Source organism: Hyla sarda, unplaced genomic scaffold, assembly GCF_029499605.1.
Source record: "Hyla sarda isolate aHylSar1 unplaced genomic scaffold, aHylSar1.hap1 scaffold_3273, whole genome shotgun sequence".
NCBI lineage: Eukaryota > Metazoa > Chordata > Amphibia > Anura > Hylidae > Hyla > Hyla sarda.
In genome coordinates, this window is record NW_026610014.1 from 1 (window position 1) to 13724 (window position 13724).

At 45.9% G+C, this 13724-nt stretch overlaps 6 non-coding genes across 6 annotated transcripts; all 6 read left to right on the top strand.

Annotated features, from left to right (window-relative positions):
- Positions 1–1183: 1183 nt before the first annotated feature.
- Positions 1184–1374, top strand: LOC130329961 (U2 spliceosomal RNA). The gene has a single exon (XR_008873414.1). It is a non-coding gene; the product is annotated as a U2 spliceosomal RNA (small nuclear RNA).
- A 2095-nt stretch (positions 1375–3469) lies between these two features.
- On the top strand, positions 3470–3660 carry LOC130329967 (U2 spliceosomal RNA). Its single transcript, XR_008873419.1, has one exon. It is a non-coding gene; the product is annotated as a U2 spliceosomal RNA (small nuclear RNA).
- A 2096-nt stretch (positions 3661–5756) lies between these two features.
- LOC130329968 (U2 spliceosomal RNA) lies at positions 5757–5947 on the top strand. Its single transcript, XR_008873420.1, has one exon. It is a non-coding gene; the product is annotated as a U2 spliceosomal RNA (small nuclear RNA).
- A 2093-nt stretch (positions 5948–8040) lies between these two features.
- LOC130329969 (U2 spliceosomal RNA) lies at positions 8041–8231 on the top strand. Its single transcript, XR_008873421.1, has one exon. It is a non-coding gene; the product is annotated as a U2 spliceosomal RNA (small nuclear RNA).
- Positions 8232–10315: 2084 nt separating this feature from the next.
- Positions 10316–10506, top strand: LOC130329970 (U2 spliceosomal RNA). Its single transcript, XR_008873422.1, has one exon. It is a non-coding gene; the product is annotated as a U2 spliceosomal RNA (small nuclear RNA).
- A 2092-nt stretch (positions 10507–12598) lies between these two features.
- Positions 12599–12789, top strand: LOC130329962 (U2 spliceosomal RNA). Its single transcript, XR_008873415.1, has one exon. It is a non-coding gene; the product is annotated as a U2 spliceosomal RNA (small nuclear RNA).
- Positions 12790–13724: the final 935 nt, after the last annotated feature.

Consider the following 13724-nt stretch of genomic DNA (forward strand, 5'->3'; position numbering starts at 1 on the left):
TTCTGTGCGACAAATTCAGACAGGAAAAATCAGTATAAATCCTTAGAAAATTATCCCCCAGTGTCTCCATCTGCTGGCGGTATTGAATAAGCATTGCTGCACTGATGGGGTATGCATTAGACGAAAAAAAAGAAGAAAAAGAAGAATAATACGCCCAGAAAAGAGGCGAAAAGGAGAAAAACGTAAAAAAACGTGAAAAAAAAGTAAGAGGAAGAGAAGGGAAAAAAAGGTGGAAATGGGTTTAAAAGTGATTTCGGCGGAGAAATATATATATATATATATATATATATATATATATATATATATATATACGCGCACACACACACATATATATAAACGTATTCTCCGTTGAGATATTGCAGCCGCTGCTGTGTCCAGGCCCAGGAGCCTTAGCACTGTGCTGTGATGTCACTCAATACCACTGACATCACTAGGTGTAAACAACATCTCTCCTTTGCTGTGTATGTGACTATGGAGCTGTTTGGTGATGTCGTCTATTATGGCCTTCATAGAAGCAACAGGAGATTGTTGCATCCATCTAGAACCCTCAGAACTACAGTGCTATGATGTCACTCACTTCCACAGGCCTTGCAGAGTGTAAACAACAACAACCCAGCTTTGTTGTGTATGTAACCATAGGGATTGTGATGTCACCTAGAACCTTCACAGCAGCGACAGCTTTATGAGGAGCATCAGCACTGCTCTGCCTGAGCAGAACCATCACCGCCATAGGTTGTCAAATAACCCGGATTTAACCCACACAGGTAAGTCCAATGGGGTGCAGGCATGTCCTCTATGCTTACAGCTTCCCGTGGGTGTTGGTTTGATACCGTTTGGGGACAGCCAAGGAGGCATCTGCAGGCAACAAAGGTAGGTGTGTGCTTGTGTGTGTGTTTCCTATGCAGATCCTAAGCCCAGTGTCACATGCAAGTAGGAGGAGTAAGAAGGGTTCCTGGCAAATCCGGGTTATGGATTGCATTTAAAAAGGCCCCGTGGGAGTGCAATGGGCCCCTGTCTTGCTGCTTAGCAATAATGGTATGGGTTTAGGTTCTGCTGTGTGTACTGGTGGTTGACTGCCCCCCAGCCCAGAGTGTGCATGGAAAATTGTCTGGCAGCCTCCCTGACAGCAAGCAGTGATAGTGCCCATGAAGGGGACCTTGTTGGGCCCGCCCCTTTCACGGTTATCGCTTCTCGGCCTTTTGGCTAAGATCAAGTGTAGTATCTGTTCTTATCAGTTTAATATCTGATACGTCCCCTATCTGGGGACCATATATTAAATGGATTTTTGAGAACGGGGGCCGATTTCGAAGCTTGCTTCCGTCGCCCTATGCATTGACCCGATATGGCAGTATCTTCGGGTACAGTGCACCACCCCCTTACAGGGTTAAAAAGAAAGATTCCTACTTTCATTGCTACCTGCTTGCTGGCTAGCCAGCTAGCCAGCCCTGTGGGCCTTGCTGCTGCTGCTGCTGCTGCTGCTGCAGCCAAAAAACAAAAGGTGGTGCTGCTGCTGCTTCTGCTGCTTCTGCTTGTGTCTGGCCGCTGTTGGAGCGTCCAGGCACAGGACTTCTGCTGCTGCTGACTAAATGGCCTCCTTAATTGGATCATTTGAGTAGCCAGCACACCTGTGCAGGTAGGGCATGACATGATAGGCAGCTGCCTTGATAGCGGGTGGGTGCTGAATGTTCCTAATTGACAAAATAAGATTAATGCTTATGAAGAAATATAAAATCTCATCCCTTCCCCAATATCGCGCCACACCCCTACCCCTTAATTCCCTGGTTGAACTTCATGGACATATGTCTTTTTTCGACCGTACTAACTATGTAACTATGTAACATAACATGGGGGGGTCTCCTGGCTGTTCACACAGGTGTGTCATTGCTGTACATTGACCATGCATTGCTTCTGTGGTATTGCAAAGGCAAAGACAAATGCTTCCAGCCATCCATTGCACTAATGGATTGGTCATCAGCTGGCTGTCTATGTCCCGCATCAATATAGACCAAAGTACAGAGGGTTAGGCTATGCTATAGTGCACCTACCTGATGCATCAGAAGGTGCGAGGCCCTTGCTAAATTCTGTGCACAGACTTTGAGATCTATGCTTTAGACTGTATCTAAACCTGCTCCAACATGGACTGACATTCTGGCCTACTTTCAGCCGATGCGACTTGTCTGTCGCTGAACAGTCGCTTTTTATGTATTCAGCACCTATGTATAATGTTGTAAAAATGCTCTAGAAGCTAAAGTCGCAGAAATGTCACACATATTTGGCCTGCAACTTTCTGTGCGACAAATTCAGACAGGAAAAATCAGTATAAATCCTTAGAAAATTATCCCCCAGTGTCTCCATCTGCTGGCGGTATTGAATAAGCATTGCTGCACTGATGGGGTATGCATTAGACGAAAAAAAAGAAGAAAAAGAAGAATAATACGCCCAGAAAAGAGGCGAAAAGGAGAAAAACGTAAAAAAACGTGAAAAAAAAGTAAGAGGAAGAGAAGGGAAAAAAAGGTGGAAATGGGTTTAAAAGTGATTTCGGCGGAGAATATATATATATATATATATATATATATATATATATATATATATATATACGCGCACACACACACATATATATAAACGTATTCTCCGTTGAGATATTGCAGCCGCTGCTGTGTCCAGGCCCAGGAGCCTTAGCACTGTGCTGTGATGTCACTCAATACCACTGACATCACTAGGTGTAAACAACATCTCTCCTTTGCTGTGTATGTGACTATGGAGCTGTTTGGTGATGTCGTCTATTATGGCCTTCATAGAAGCAACAGGAGATTGTTGCATCCATCTAGAACCCTCAGAACTACAGTGCTATGATGTCACTCACTTCCACAGGCCTTGCAGAGTGTAAACAACAACAACCCAGCTTTGTTGTGTATGTAACCATAGGGATTGTGATGTCACCTAGAACCTTCACAGCAGCGACAGCTTTATGAGGAGCATCAGCACTGCTCTGCCTGAGCAGAACCATCACCGCCATAGGTTGTCAAATAACCCGGATTTAACCCACACAGGTAAGTCCAATGGGGTGCAGGCATGTCCTCTATGCTTACAGCTTCCCGTGGGTGTTGGTTTGATACCGTTTGGGGACAGCCAAGGAGGCATCTGCAGGCAACAAAGGTAGGTGTGTGCTTGTGTGTGTGTTTCCTATGCAGATCCTAAGCCCAGTGTCACATGCAAGTAGGAGGAGTAAGAAGGGTTCCTGGCAAATCCGGGTTATGGATTGCATTTAAAAAGGCCCCGTGGGAGTGCAATGGGCCCCTGTCTTGCTGCTTAGCAATAATGGTATGGGTTTAGGTTCTGCTGTGTGTACTGGTGGTTGACTGCCCCCCAGCCCAGAGTGTGCATGGAAAATTGTCTGGCAGCCTCCCTGACAGCAAGCAGTGATAGTGCCCATGAAGGGGACCTTGTTGGGCCCGCCCCTTTCACGGTTATCGCTTCTCGGCCTTTTGGCTAAGATCAAGTGTAGTATCTGTTCTTATCAGTTTAATATCTGATACGTCCCCTATCTGGGGACCATATATTAAATGGATTTTTGAGAACGGGGGCCGATTTCGAAGCTTGCTTCCGTCGCCCTATGCATTGACCCGATATGGCAGTATCTTCGGGTACAGTGCACCACCCCCTTACAGGGTTAAAAAGAAAGATTCCTACTTTCATTGCTACCTGCTTGCTGGCTAGCCAGCTAGCCAGCCCTGTGGGCCTTGCTGCTGCTGCTGCTGCTGCAGCCAAAAAACAAAAGGTGGTGCTGCTGCTGCTTCTGCTGCTTCTGCTTGTGTCTGGCCGCTGTTGGAGCGTCCAGGCACAGGACTTCTGCTGCTGCTGACTAAATGGCCTCCTTAATTGGATCATTTGAGTAGCCAGCACACCTGTGCAGGTAGGGCATGACATGATAGGCAGCTGCCTTGATAGCGGGTGGGTGCTGAATGTTCCTAATTGACAAAATAAGATTAATGCTTATGAAGAAATATAAAATCTCATCCCTTCCCCAATATCGCGCCACACCCCTACCCCTTAATTCCCTGGTTGAACTTGATGGACATATGTCTTTTTTCGACCGTACTAACTATGTAACTATGTAACATAACATGGGGGGGTCTCCTGGCTGTTCACACAGGTGTGTCATTGCTGTACATTGACCATGCATTGCTTCTGTGGTATTGCAAAGGCAAAGACAAATGCTTCCAGCCATCCATTGCACTAATGGATTGGTCATCAGCTGGCTGTCTATGTCCCGCATCAATATAGACCAAAGTACAGAGGGTTAGGCTATGCTATAGTGCACCTACCTGATGCATCAGAAGGTGCGAGGCCCTTGCTAAATTCTGTGCACAGACTTTGAGATCTATGCTTTAGACTGTATCTAAACCTGCTCCAACATGGACTGACATTCTGGCCTACTTTCAGCCGATGCGACTTGTCTGTCGCTGAACAGTCGCTTTTTATGTATTCAGCACCTATGTATAATGTTGTAAAAATGCTCTAGAAGCTAAAGTCGCAGAAATGTCACACATATTTGGCCTGCAACTTTCTGTGCGACAAATTCAGACAGGAAAAATCAGTATAAATCCTTAGAAAATTATCCCCCAGTGTCTCCATCTGCTGGCGGTATTGAATAAGCATTGCTGCACTGATGGGGTATGCATTAGACGAAAAAAAAGAAGAAAAAGAAGAATAATACGCCCAGAAAAGAGGCGAAAAGGAGAAAAACGTAAAAAAACGTGAAAAAAAAGTAAGAGGAAGAGAAGGGAAAAAAAGGTGGAAATGGGTTTAAAAGTGATTTCGGCGGAGAATATATATATATATATATATATATATATATATATATATATATATATATATATATACGCGCACACACACACATATATATAAACGTATTCTCCGTTGAGATATTGCAGCCGCTGCTGTGTCCAGGCCCAGGAGCCTTAGCACTGTGCTGTGATGTCACTCAATACCACTGACATCACTAGGTGTAAACAACATCTCTCCTTTGCTGTGTATGTGACTATGGAGCTGTTTGGTGATGTCGTCTATTATGGCCTTCATAGAAGCAACAGGAGATTGTTGCATCCATCTAGAACCCTCAGAACTACAGTGCTATGATGTCACTCACTTCCACAGGCCTTGCAGAGTGTAAACAACAACAACCCAGCTTTGTTGTGTATGTAACCAAAGGGATTTGTGATGTCACCTAGAACCTTCACAGCAGCGACAGCTTTATGAGGAGCATCAGCACTGCTCTGCCTGAGCAGAACCATCACCGCCATAGGTTGTCAAATAACCCGGATTTAACCCACACAGGTAAGTCCAATGGGGTGCAGGCATGTCCTCTATGCTTACAGCTTCCCGTGGGTGTTGGTTTGATACCGTTTGGGGACAGCCAAGGAGGCATCTGCAGGCAACAAAGGTAGGTGTGTGCTTGTGTGTGTGTTTCCTATGCAGATCCTAAGCCCAGTGTCACATGCAAGTAGGAGGAGTAAGAAGGGTTCCTGGCAAATCCGGGTTATGGATTGCATTTAAAAAGGCCCCGTGGGAGTGCAATGGGCCCCTGTCTTGCTGCTTAGCAATAATGGTATGGGTTTAGGTTCTGCTGTGTGTACTGGTGGTTGACTGCCCCCCAGCCCAGAGTGTGCATGGAAAATTGTCTGGCAGCCTCCCTGACAGCAAGCAGTGATAGTGCCCATGAAGGGGACCTTGTTGGGCCCGCCCCTTTCACGGTTATCGCTTCTCGGCCTTTTGGCTAAGATCAAGTGTAGTATCTGTTCTTATCAGTTTAATATCTGATACGTCCCCTATCTGGGGACCATATATTAAATGGATTTTTGAGAACGGGGGCCGATTTCGAAGCTTGCTTCCGTCGCCCTATGCATTGACCCGATATGGCAGTATCTTCGGGTACAGTGCACCACCCCCTTACAGGGTTAAAAAGAAAGATTCCTACTTTCATTGCTACCTGCTTGCTGGCTAGCCAGCTAGCCAGCCCTGTGGGCCTTGCTGCTGCTGCTGCTGCTGCAGCCAAAAAACAAAAGGTGGTGCTGCTGCTGCTTCTGCTGCTTCTGCTTGTGTCTGGCCGCTGTTGGAGCGTCCAGGCACAGGACTTCTGCTGCTGCTGACTAAATGGCCTCCTTAATTGGATCATTTGAGTAGCCAGCACACCTGTGCAGGTAGGGCATGACATGATAGGCAGCTGCCTTGATAGCGGGTGGGTGCTGAATGTTCCTAATTGACAAAATAAGATTAATGCTTATGAAGAAATATAAAATCTCATCCCTTCCCCAATATCGCGCCACACCCCTACCCCTTAATTCCCTGGTTGAACTTGATGGACATATGTCTTTTTTCGACCGTACTAACTATGTAACTATGTAACATAACATGGGGGGGTCTCCTGGCTGTTCACACAGGTGTGTCATTGCTGTACATTGACCATGCATTGCTTCTGTGGTATTGCAAAGGCAAAGACAAATGCTTCCAGCCATCCATTGCACTAATGGATTGGTCATCAGCTGGCTGTCTATGTCCCGCATCAATATAGACCAAAGTACAGAGGGTTAGGCTATGCTATAGTGCACCTACCTGATGCATCAGAAGGTGCGAGGCCCTTGCTAAATTCTGTGCACAGACTTTGAGATCTATGCTTTAGACTGTATCTAAACCTGCTCCAACATGGACTGACATTCTGGCCTACTTTCAGCCGATGCGACTTGTCTGTCGCTGAACAGTCGCTTTTTATGTATTCAGCACCTATGTATAATGTTGTAAAAATGCTCTAGAAGCTAAAGTCGCAGAAATGTCACACATATTTGGCCTGCAACTTTCTGTGCGACAAATTCAGACAGGAAAAATCAGTATAATTCCTTAGAAAATTATCCCCCAGTGTCTCCATCTGCTGGCGGTATTGAATAAGCATTGCTGCACTGATGGGGTATGCATTAGACGAAAAAAAAGAAGAAAAAGAAGAATAATACGCCCAGAAAAGAGGCGAAAAGGAGAAAAACGTAAAAAAACGTGAAAAAAAAGTAAGAGGAAGAGAAGGGAAAAAAAGGTGGAAATGGGTTTAAAAGTGATTTCGGCGGAGAATATATATATATATATATATATATATATATATATATATATATATATATATATACGCGCACACACACACATATATATAAACGTATTCTCCGTTGAGATATTGCAGCCGCTGCTGTGTCCAGGCCCAGGAGCCTTAGCACTGTGCTGTGATGTCACTCAATACCACTGACATCACTAGGTGTAAACAACATCTCTCCTTTGCTGTGTATGTGACTATGGAGCTGTTTGGTGATGTCGTCTATTATGGCCTTCATAGAAGCAACAGGAGATTGTTGCATCCATCTAGAACCCTCAGAACTACAGTGCTATGATGTCACTCACTTCCACAGGCCTTGCAGAGTGTAAACAACAACAACCCAGCTTTGTTGTGTATGTAACCATAGGGATTGTGATGTCACCTAGAACCTTCACAGCAGCGACAGCTTTATGAGGAGCATCAGCACTGCTCTGCCTGAGCAGAACCATCACCGCCATAGGTTGTCAAATAACCCGGATTTAACCCACACAGGTAAGTCCAATGGGGTGCAGGCATGTCCTCTATGCTTACAGCTTCCCGTGGGTGTTGGTTTGATACCGTTTGGGGACAGCCAAGGAGGCATCTGCAGGCAACAAAGGTAGGTGTGTGCTTGTGTGTGTGTTTCCTATGCAGATCCTAAGCCCAGTGTCACATGCAAGTAGGAGGAGTAAGAAGGGTTCCTGGCAAATCCGGGTTATGGATTGCATTTAAAAAGGCCCCGTGGGAGTGCAATGGGCCCCTGTCTTGCTGCTTAGCAATAATGGTATGGGTTTAGGTTCTGCTGTGTGTACTGGTGGTTGACTGCCCCCCAGCCCAGAGTGTGCATGGAAAATTGTCTGGCAGCCTCCCTGACAGCAAGCAGTGATAGTGCCCATGAAGGGGACCTTGTTGGGCCCGCCCCTTTCACGGTTATCGCTTCTCGGCCTTTTGGCTAAGATCAAGTGTAGTATCTGTTCTTATCAGTTTAATATCTGATACGTCCCCTATCTGGGGACCATATATTAAATGGATTTTTGAGAACGGGGGCCGATTTCGAAGCTTGCTTCCGTCGCCCTATGCATTGACCCGATATGGCAGTATCTTCGGGTACAGTGCACCACCCCCTTACAGGGTTAAAAAGAAAGATTCCTACTTTCATTGCTACCTGCTTGCTGGCTAGCCAGCTAGCCAGCCCTGTGGGCCTTGCTGCTGCTGCTGCTGCTGCAGCCAAAAAACAAAAGGTGGTGCTGCTGCTGCTTCTGCTGCTTCTGCTTGTGTCTGGCCGCTGTTGGAGCGTCCAGGCACAGGACTTCTGCTGCTGCTGACTAAATGGCCTCCTTAATTGGATCATTTGAGTAGCCAGCACACCTGTGCAGGTAGGGCATGACATGATAGGCAGCTGCCTTGATAGCGGGTGGGTGCTGAATGTTCCTAATTGACAAAATAAGATTAATGCTTATGAAGAAATATAAAATCTCATCCCTTCCCCAATATCGCGCCACACCCCTACCCCTTAATTCCCTGGTTGAACTTGATGGACATATGTCTTTTTTCGACCGTACTAACTATGTAACTATGTAACATAACATGGGGGGGTCTCCTGGCTGTTCACACAGGTGTGTCATTGCTGTACATTGACCATGCATTGCTTCTGTGGTATTGCAAAGGCAAAGACAAATGCTTCCAGCCATCCATTGCACTAATGGATTGGTCATCAGCTGGCTGTCTATGTCCCGCATCAATATAGACCAAAGTACAGAGGGTTAGGCTATGCTATAGTGCACCTACCTGATGCATCAGAAGGTGCGAGGCCCTTGCTAAATTCTGTGCACAGACTTTGAGATCTATGCTTTAGACTGTATCTAAACCTGCTCCAACATGGACTGACATTCTGGCCTACTTTCAGCCGATGCGACTTGTCTGTCGCTGAACAGTCGCTTTTTATGTATTCAGCACCTATGTATAATGTTGTAAAAATGCTCTAGAAGCTAAAGTCGCAGAAATGTCACACATATTTGGCCTGCAACTTTCTGTGCGACAAATTCAGACAGGAAAAATCAGTATAAATCCTTAGAAAATTATCCCCCAGTGTCTCCATCTGCTGGCGGTATTGAATAAGCATTGCTGCACTGATGGGGTATGCATTAGACGAAAAAAAAGAAGAAAAAGAAGAATAATACGCCCAGAAAAGAGGCGAAAAGGAGAAAAACGTAAAAAAACGTGAAAAAAAAGTAAGAGGAAGAGAAGGGAAAAAAAGGTGGAAATGGGTTTAAAAGTGATTTCGGCGGAGAAATATATATATATATATATATATATATATATATATATATATATACGCGCACACACACACATATATATAAACGTATTCTCCGTTGAGATATTGCAGCCGCTGCTGTGTCCAGGCCCAGGAGCCTTAGCACTGTGCTGTGATGTCACTCAATACCACTGACATCACTAGGTGTAAACAACATCTCTCCTTTGCTGTGTATGTGACTATGGAGCTGTTTGGTGATGTCGTCTATTATGGCCTTCATAGAAGCAACAGGAGATTGTTGCATCCATCTAGAACCCTCAGAACTACAGTGCTATGATGTCACTCACTTCCACAGGCCTTGCAGAGTGTAAACAACAACAACCCAGCTTTGTTGTGTATGTAACCATAGGGATTGTGATGTCACCTAGAACCTTCACAGCAGCGACAGCTTTATGAGGAGCATCAGCACTGCTCTGCCTGAGCAGAACCATCACCGCCATAGGTTGTCAAATAACCCGGATTTAACCCACACAGGTAAGTCCAATGGGGTGCAGGCATGTCCTCTATGCTTACAGCTTCCCGTGGGTGTTGGTTTGATACCGTTTGGGGACAGCCAAGGAGGCATCTGCAGGCAACAAAGGTAGGTGTGTGCTTGTGTGTGTGTTTCCTATGCAGATCCTAAGCCCAGTGTCACATGCAAGTAGGAGGAGTAAGAAGGGTTCCTGGCAAATCCGGGTTATGGATTGCATTTAAAAAGGCCCCGTGGGAGTGCAATGGGCCCCTGTCTTGCTGCTTAGCAATAATGGTATGGGTTTAGGTTCTGCTGTGTGTACTGGTGGTTGACTGCCCCCCAGCCCAGAGTGTGCATGGAAAATTGTCTGGCAGCCTCCCTGACAGCAAGCAGTGATAGTGCCCATGAAGGGGACCTTGTTGGGCCCGCCCCTTTCACGGTTATCGCTTCTCGGCCTTTTGGCTAAGATCAAGTGTAGTATCTGTTCTTATCAGTTTAATATCTGATACGTCCCCTATCTGGGGACCATATATTAAATGGATTTTTGAGAACGGGGGCCGATTTCGAAGCTTGCTTCCGTCGCCCTATGCATTGACCCGATATGGCAGTATCTTCGGGTACAGTGCACCACCCCCTTACAGGGTTAAAAAGAAAGATTCCTACTTTCATTGCTACCTGCTTGCTGGCTAGCCAGCTAGCCAGCCCTGTGGGCCTTGCTGCTGCTGCTGCTGCTGCTGCAGCCAAAAAACAAAAGGTGGTGCTGCTGCTGCTTCTGCTGCTTCTGCTTGTGTCTGGCCGCTGTTGGAGCGTCCAGGCACAGGACTTCTGCTGCTGCTGACTAAATGGCCTCCTTAATTGGATCATTTGAGTAGCCAGCACACCTGTGCAGGTAGGGCATGACATGATAGGCAGCTGCCTTGATAGCGGGTGGGTGCTGAATGTTCCTAATTGACAAAATAAGATTAATGCTTATGAAGAAATATAAAATCTCATCCCTTCCCCAATATCGCGCCACACCCCTACCCCTTAATTCCCTGGTTGAACTTGATGGACATATGTCTTTTTTCGACCGTACTAACTATGTAACTATGTAACATAACATGGGGGGGTCTCCTGGCTGTTCACACAGGTGTGTCATTGCTGTACATTGACCATGCATTGCTTCTGTGGTATTGCAAAGGCAAAGACAAATGCTTCCAGCCATCCATTGCACTAATGGATTGGTCATCAGCTGGCTGTCTATGTCCCGCATCAATATAGACCAAAGTACAGAGGGTTAGGCTATGCTATAGTGCACCTACCTGATGCATCAGAAGGTGCGAGGCCCTTGCTAAATTCTGTGCACAGACTTTGAGATCTATGCTTTAGACTGTATCTAAACCTGCTCCAACATGGACTGACATTCTGGCCTACTTTCAGCCGATGCGACTTGTCTGTCGCTGAACAGTCGCTTTTTATGTATTCAGCACCTATGTATAATGTTGTAAAAATGCTCTAGAAGCTAAAGTCGCAGAAATGTCACACATATTTGGCCTGCAACTTTCTGTGCGACAAATTCAGACAGGAAAAATCAGTATAAATCCTTAGAAAATTATCCCCCAGTGTCTCCATCTGCTGGCGGTATTGAATAAGCATTGCTGCACTGATGGGGTATGCATTAGACGAAAAAAAAGAAGAAAAAGAAGAATAATACGCCCAGAAAAGAGGCGAAAAGGAGAAAAACGTAAAAAAACGTGAAAAAAAAGTAAGAGGAAGAGAAGGGAAAAAAAGGTGGAAATGGGTTTAAAAGTGATTTCGGCGGAGAATATATATATATATATATATATATATATATATATATATATATATATATACGCGCACACACACACATATATATAAACGTATTCTCCGTTGAGATATTGCAGCCGCTGCTGTGTCCAGGCCCAGGAGCCTTAGCACTGTGCTGTGATGTCACTCAATACCACTGACATCACTAGGTGTAAACAACATCTCTCCTTTGCTGTGTATGTGACTATGGAGCTGTTTGGTGATGTCGTCTATTATGGCCTTCATAGAAGCAACAGGAGATTGTTGCATCCATCTAGAACCCTCAGAACTACAGTGCTATGATGTCACTCACTTCCACAGGCCTTGCAGAGTGTAAACAACAACAACCCAGCTTTGTTGTGTATGTAACCATAGGGATTGTGATGTCACCTAGAACCTTCACAGCAGCGACAGCTTTATGAGGAGCATCAGCACTGCTCTGCCTGAGCAGAACCATCACCGCCATAGGTTGTCAAATAACCCGGATTTAACCCACACAGGTAAGTCCAATGGGGTGCAGGCATGTCCTCTATGCTTACAGCTTCCCGTGGGTGTTGGTTTGATACCGTTTGGGGACAGCCAAGGAGGCATCTGCAGGCAACAAAGGTAGGTGTGTGCTTGTGTGTGTGTTTCCTATGCAGATCCTAAGCCCAGTGTCACATGCAAGTAGGAGGAGTAAGAAGGGTTCCTGGCAAATCCGGGTTATGGATTGCATTTAAAAAGGCCCCGTGGGAGTGCAATGGGCCCCTGTCTTGCTGCTTAGCAATAATGGTATGGGTTTAGGTTCTGCTGTGTGTACTGGTGGTTGACTGCCCCCCAGCCCAGAGTGTGCATGGAAAATTGTCTGGCAGCCTCCCTGACAGCAAGCAGTGATAGTGCCCATGAAGGGGACCTTGTTGGGCCCGCCCCTTTCACGGTTATCGCTTCTCGGCCTTTTGGCTAAGATCAAGTGTAGTATCTGTTCTTATCAGTTTAATATCTGATACGTCCCCTATCTGGGGACCATATATTAAATGGATTTTTGAGAACGGGGGCCGATTTCGAAGCTTGCTTCCGTCGCCCTATGCATTGACCCGATATGGCAGTATCTTCGGGTACAGTGCACCACCCCCTTACAGGGTTAAAAAGAAAGATTCCTACTTTCATTGCTACCTGCTTGCTGGCTAGCCAGCTAGCCAGCCCTGTGGGCCTTGCTGCTGCTGCTGCTGCTGCTGCAGCCAAAAAACAAAAGGTGGTGCTGCTGCTGCTTCTGCTGCTTCTGCTTGTGTCTGGCCGCTGTTGGAGCGTCCAGGCACAGGACTTCTGCTGCTGCTGACTAAATGGCCTCCTTAATTGGATCATTTGAGTAGCCAGCACACCTGTGCAGGTAGGGCATGACATGATAGGCAGCTGCCTTGATAGCGGGTGGGTGCTGAATGTTCCTAATTGACAAAATAAGATTAATGCTTATGAAGAAATATAAAATCTCATCCCTTCCCCAATATCGCGCCACACCCCTACCCCTTAATTCCCTGGTTGAACTTGATGGACATATGTCTTTTTTCGACCGTACTAACTATGTAACTATGTAACATAACATGGGGGGGTCTCCTGGCTGTTCACACAGGTGTGTCATTGCTGTACATTGACCATGCATTGCTTCTGTGGTATTGCAAAGGCAAAGACAAATGCTTCCAGCCATCCATTGCACTAATGGATTGGTCATCAGCTGGCTGTCTATGTCCCGCATCAATATAGACCAAAGTACAGAGGGTTAGGCTATGCTATAGTGCACCTACCTGATGCATCAGAAGGTGCGAGGCCCTTGCTAAATTCTGTGCACAGACTTTGAGATCTATGCTTTAGACTGTATCTAAACCTGCTCCAACATGGACTGACATTCTGGCCTACTTTCAGCCGATGCGACTTGTCTGTCGCTGAACAGTCGCTTTTTATGTATTCAGCACCTATGTATAATGTTGTAAAAATGCTCTAGAAGCTAAAGTCGCAGAAATGTCACACATATTTGGCCTGCAACTTTCTGTGCGACAAATTCAGACAGGAAA